The sequence below is a fragment of the Echiichthys vipera genome, assembly GCF_963691815.1.
Source record: "Echiichthys vipera genome assembly, chromosome: 2".
Lineage (NCBI taxonomy): Eukaryota > Metazoa > Chordata > Actinopteri > Perciformes > Trachinidae > Echiichthys > Echiichthys vipera.
The window spans coordinates 32905507-32912378 of NC_139827.1; positions in this window are offsets into that span (position 1 = coordinate 32905507).

The window sequence follows — 6872 nt, forward strand, 5'->3', positions numbered from 1 at the left end:
GAAGAAGAAGAAGAAGAAGAAGAAGAAGAAGCGACATTGTTTTGGGTTGGACAGGAAACCACTCAAACAAAGATGACAAGGAAAAAACCCTGGTCTGAAGGAAGTAGTGAAGGAGAGAGCAAACTGAGACACAATGTTAAAAAGAAGAGAATCATTACTAATGGGAGCAGTGATGAGGAAAAGGAGGAAGGATTAAGGCCCATGTCCCAGGAAAGGCACAAAACTGCGTGGGGTTATCACAGATGTGCAATAGAAATGCCAGTGGATGAAGTAAAGAAAGAGATCAAAGGTGGAAAAGTTATTGAAAAGAGTGCAAAACTATTAAAAGTGGAGTCAAACAGGATAGTTTCTCAGTGCTGCTTGTTTTTGATAAAACAATGCCCTCTGAAATTTCAAACTGGTTGGTTAAACCACAAAGTCAGGGAGGACATTCCTCAACCGTTGAGATGTTTCAAATGTCAGAGAATGGGACACACAGCAGCACAATAATGCAAATGGGGGCAGAGGTGTGCAAAATGTGGAGGGGAACACGAGTATGGACAATGTCATACAGATGCTAATGATTAAATGCTGTAATTGTGGAGGGGAGCATAGTGCAGCTTTTGCTGGATGCGTGGTCCAAAGACAAGCCAAAGAAGTGCAGAGAATTCCAATCATTAAGAAAGTTTCATATGCTGAGGCGAAGTGAAAACAAGCAAACAAGGACAAATGAGTCAGTTGACAACATCAGTGGCATTCTTACTCAGAATGATATTGTGCCCCAGAGACCAGGGGCCTCATGTACTAAGAATTGCGTGGCTTTCTTACTAAAACATGGCGTACGCTAGAATCCAGAAACTGGCGTAAGCACAAAAAAATTCAGATGTATCAATGTGTGCGTACGCATGGATCCAAGCACTTTTCCTTTGTACATCCAAATCAACGTGGAATTGAGCGCACATGTAGAAGTGCTGAACTCCTCCCTGTCCACGCCCCCATTTAAATATGCAAATCAATGTAAATAGGGCCTGCACCGGGGATTCCCTCTCTGCACTATCAGATTTAAACGATGAGTAAAGGTAAGAAGCGCAACTTCAACGAGTCTAAGCTCTAAATTTTATTAAATGAAGTGGAGACCGAAGAGCGGTTTTATTTGGTAGCCTCTTTTCAGGGATAAACACAAAGAAAAAGACATTTCTGGGGAGTGTGTGTGTGAGGCAGTGAACTCTGTTGGGTCGGAGCAGCGCACAACCACTGAAATAAAAAAAAAAATGGTCCGACGTGAAGCGGAGGATTTCGGCCCACCGCCGAAGTATCACCGCAACGGGCGGGGTGACAGGAGGTGAGGAACTGACCCCCTTTGACCAGAGAGTGGCGGCTATTGTGGAGGGAACAGCTCTGAGCGGAGTTGTGGGGGGCCATGAAGGCGACACAGATCATCCTCAAGGTAAATGTGTTAAACTCAGAAATGTCATTATACTCGGCTGCTCACATTACACATGCTCGTGCGTTAAGTTGCCAGGATATAAACACATTGACTCATGTTTAATTACTTCATTTTTTTTAATTATTATTTCTCAATAGACGATGAGACAGGAGAGGGCTCCTCCCTCTGCACCGTGCGCCCTGGCGTCTCCACCGGCACCTCCAGCACCACGCGCCCCGGCGACTCCACCGGCACCTCCAGCACCACGCGCCCCGGCGACTCCACGCCAGCTGACGTCCGCCCGACTGGCCGTGTCCTTTCACAAGCTGTGCTGGAATCACAGGAGGAAATAGTGAGAGCAATCCGTGGCGTCAGTGATCTTCTAGATCAAATTGTCAATGCACTGGGAGATATTTATCATGCAATAAATGCACGTACAAAGTAAATCGTGTCCTTGCCTCTTTACATCATTGAAATCAGACGCTGACGGGCCCGCATCGCTTTGCGGGGTGGGTCGAGGTTGACGGGTCCGGCATCCGGTTCCTCTGGTGGGGGGGATGTGCTCTGGCAGTGGTATGCCATGGCGGTGTGCCAAGTTGTGCAGGACACCATAGGCCAGCACGATGCGGCACACCTTCTCAGGTGTGTACAGCAGCACCCCGCCCGACCGGTCTAGACAGCGCCAGCGCCCCTTCAATAGGTCAATTGCCCTCTCCACCACGGCCCGAGTTCGGGAATGGCGGTCGTTGTATCTCCCCTCTTGGTCGGTGCCGGGGTTAGTGAGAGGGGTCAACAGCCACGTTCTCAGGGGGTAACTATATATATATAAATCACACTACTGTTCGCGGGAAAAACAAACAGGACAAAATAACTGCATTACAAGGATTGACAAGACTGATCACACTTATATTAATGACTGCAGAGGTTCCAACTTTACGCACGCGTTTATTGAGACGAATAATGAACACAAGGAGACATTCTTTTTTCACCAGGGAAAAAAACAAATACACATATTTGAATGCGCGTGTCCAAACGGGCATTGTGCTGGTTTAAATTCGGGGCGCATTAAACGGATACATGATTTACTCACCGAGAAGCCACCCATCGCGCACCGTGCCAGCCTCCAACCTGTTACCAACCATGCTATTGTTTAGATTGAACGAGTCATGCGTTGCCAGAAATCCCAGAGTGGTCAGCACCTGTGTGGGAATGGACAACCCCTGGCTCCTGGGCGTGTGTCGTTCTAAATCTGGCCGCGGCTCCGCGCACAGCTCCAGTAACACTGGCCTCGGCAACCCGAAACGACTCATGAGCCAGTTGTCGTCATTTGCAAACAGATCTTCCCGCTCTCTAAACACCCTCTCACGGCTGACATAACCATTTGCGATGTCTTCTAACAAGGCCAAGGCTGCCATTGTTAATGCCATGTTTTATTAAATTGCGCATGCTTTTATATCCTTCTCCTTATTTTATATCCTTACGATTGCAAACACGTGTGTGTTAATTGTCCATTAATGTGTCTCTGATGCGCACATTACACTGAGGATGAATTGTTTTCACATAACTAACAGTTTCCCAGCATCACCTCTAAGTGTCGCCAACGAAACAATAGCTGTAGAAACGTGCGTACGACAGCCATGAAGTTTCCGTGGCGCACCGCACATTTCCACGGTCATTTCACTTTTGATACATCTGAACATTGGCGTGGAAAATGGCATACGCCACGTTTTTGTGCGTACGCAACATTGATACATGAGGCCCCAGGCCCGAGGAAACTCCAACCTGAGAAGTCAGCCCCCCCTGAGAAGACATGCGCTCACAAGTGTAAGCCTGTGAATGTTCTCATTTGTCCAGGTCATCGTTATCACCAAAGCAATTTCAGTCAAAAGCAACTGGACTTTCCTAGACAAATAACCAAGTCCAGTTGCTTTGGACTGAAATTGCTTTGGGGACTCACAAGTGTAACTGTCTGGGAAGATATTATGCTGGTTAACAAAAAGAGCTTTGTAGCCTTCATATGCAAAGTTGTTAATGTGGCAGTATGGCAAGAAAAGAGAAGTGATGGAATCAAAATAGTGGTAGAAGCTGCAGAAGAGTTTCTTGGCATTGAACTGAAAGCTGAAGATATTCATGGTATGCTAAGGGCTAATAAACATGGAGGGTCTCAGAATAATAGTTGATAAAATAATGGTTTCCCTTCTCTTGCAGTGGAACGCTAGAAGCTTGATTGCAAATGGACAAGAATTTTAGACGTTTGTAGAATAAACAGAAGTGAAACCGGATATTATTTGCATTCAGAGGACATGGCTCCGACCTCAGCTTGATTTCATTTTACCTGGATATGAGTCCATAAGATCTGATAGGACTGACGATAAAGGTGGGGAGGAGCAACATTTGTAAGCGAAGGGACAGCATTTAGAAGAATAGCCATAACATATATAACATAACAGAAATTGAATGTCTAGTGATTGAAATATATAAAGCAGACATTGTAATAATTAACTTGTATAATCCATGCGGAAATATTAGATAATGTAATAAAAAAACAAGGAAATAGAAAAGGAATGTGGTGTTGTGATTTTAACGCTCCGAACAGCCTTTGGGGAAGTAAACACACTGATAAAAATGGAGAAGTAGTAGAAGCTAGTTTGCATAAATAATGGAACTGGTACAAAGATTAATATTCATACACATGTCCTGTTTAGATTTAATGTAAGTATCTAATAATACTGCAATAGGGCGACACGGTGAAGTGGTGGTTAGCACTGTCGTCTCACAGCGAGAGGGTTCCTGGTTCGGATCCCGGCTGGGGCCCTTCTGTCCAAAGACATGCAGGTGTTAGGTTCATTGATGACTCTAAATTGCCAGTAGATGTGAATGGTTGTGTGTCTCTCTGCGTCTTTATGTGACCTGTGATAGACTGGCGCCCTGTCCAGGGTGGACCCCGCCTCACGCCTGATGTCAGCTTGGATCGGCTCCAGCTCCCCGCGACCCTGACAGGGACAAGCGGTTGAAGATGAATGAATGAATACTGCAATATCTGCTGAATGGAATGTGAGAAGTAACTCAAGTGCTGGAAGTGATCATTTCCCAATAATATGTGCATTCGATGTTGAGTTAGATATACAAAAAAGACCAAGACATAAAAAATGGTGGTTTGAAAAAGCTGATTGGAAAAAATTCAAAGAAGCGTGTTGTAAATATCAGAATCAATTTCAATATTCAAGGAATATTTCAATATGGAGGAAAATCTGCAATCATAAACGTAATAATTAATGTAGCAACAAATAGCATACCATTGAAGTTAGTGGGGGGATAAGTCCATGGTGGAATGACACATGTACAGAAGCAATTAAAGAACGAAATAGTGCACTGAGAGTACTATGTAATATTCTTAATCAAGTGAATATAATCAATTATCAGAGGAAAAAAGCTTTAGCACGTAAAATGATTAAAAATAGCCAACGGGGTGCATGGAGGAATTACTGTTCTACAATAGGGAGGGAAGTTCAAATATGAGATGTTTGCAACAAGTCCTCTTACGGTGGAGGACAGGCTGGATGTTTGGAAAATGTTGGAACAAATGAGTGGTAAAAAAGTAGTTAACTAAAATATCTGTGTTGGAGGATGGCGAAACACTGGCCATAACTGATAAAGAAAAGGCATAGGAAAGGCATTTGCTAGTGTACATAATGGTGATCATTTAGATGATAAACACAAACACAGGAAAAATTAAATCTTAAAGGAAAATAGGGATGTGCATATAAAGAAAGCTAGTGAGGAGAGTATAATCAAGTCAAGTCAAGTCAGTTTTATTGTCAAAAATTGCAATATGCATGACATACAAAATGCAAAAAATGAAATTACAGTCCTCTCAGACCCAGTGCAATCGGAATATACATACAACATAATAAAAATAATAAAAATATACAAAGAGTAAAAATATACAAAGAGTAAAAATATACAAAGAGTAAAAATATACAAAGACAATGAATGCTGAGATTACCATGAGCCAAGTGGTTACAGTATTAGATGGAGCTGGGAACACTGCTACTGGAGAGGACCAACTAAGCTATATGATGTTCAAAAGACTGCCAGGAAAAGTATACCAATTAATCTATTTAATAAAATATGGAAAGAAGGGAAAATGCCAAAAGGTTGGAACAGTGCATTCATCTTGCCCTTTAATGAACCTTGAAAGGACACACACAAAGCAGGTAATTATAGACCTGTTGCACTAACTTCCCATCTTTGTAAATGGATGGAGAAAGTCCCAGTAAGAAGACTTAACTATTTTCTTGAACATAGAGAACTTTTTGTTACTTATCAAAATGGTTTAAGGAAGGGACGGTCAACTACAGATGCTGTAGTTAAAGTCAGTAATAAGATGGAGAAAACCTTTAAAATGAAGAAGTTAATGATTATCGTGTTTTTTGATATTGAAAAAGCTTACAACTCCATGTGGAGGGAAGGATTATTAATAAAACGGAACAAGATGGGGATTAGAGGAAGATTTTAAAACTTGGTCCTAGATTTTCTATCCGAGGGAAGATTTAAAGGTAAAGTGGGATCAGAAGTGTCTGAAGAATTTAGAATTAGAAACGGACCTCCACAAAGGAGCATTATTAGTCCAGTTTTATTAAACATCATGATTAATGGTATATTTATGAATTTGAACAGGAGAATAGGATCAGCTTTGTATGCAGATGATGGGGCAGTTTGGACAAGGGGAAGAGATACCACAGTAGTAATGAACACAATTAGGCAAGCGATCAGAATGTGGAAGAGCTGACATACAACTGGGGCTTTAAGATTTCTTTAAGTCAATCATGTTTTATGACAAGAACCAATAAGAAAAGGATCGACGCACAGAATGTACAAATATATGGAAAAGATATGGACAATTTTAAATAGCTCAGGATCTGGCTGGACCAAAAGAGCACATGGAGAACACAGCTGGAGTATATAGAATTAAAGCATGAAAGTTATTCATTTAGTGAGGGCAGAAGCTGGGGAAGACTGGGGAGCAGTCATTAATATATATGTACTGTATATATACATTTATATCACAAAAATGAACAATGTATTAGATATGTCTTTTGAAAAAGCAGAAATTAAAGCAATATTAAAAAAGAAGTAATAAAAAAGTTGCACAGAAAACAGAGGGGAGGAAACAGTGCTGACAAGAATGAAAAAAGGTCTGAATCAAACTGTATTTTGAATAGGAGACAGGATTATCTAAAATTACATAGTGTTTATATACCCCCCTCCCCTTTTTAATTTATGATTTTATCATTGTATTTTTTTACCTATTTATTTGATTCCCTCTTTCTTTTGATCTAAAAAGATATACAGTATGATGGTAGTGTTACATACTCCGATACAGCTGGTGGCAGTATGCACCAAAGAAAGTTATGGTTGCAACCTGCCAATAAACAAGAAGAAGAAGAAGTCATTGTTTCGCTGC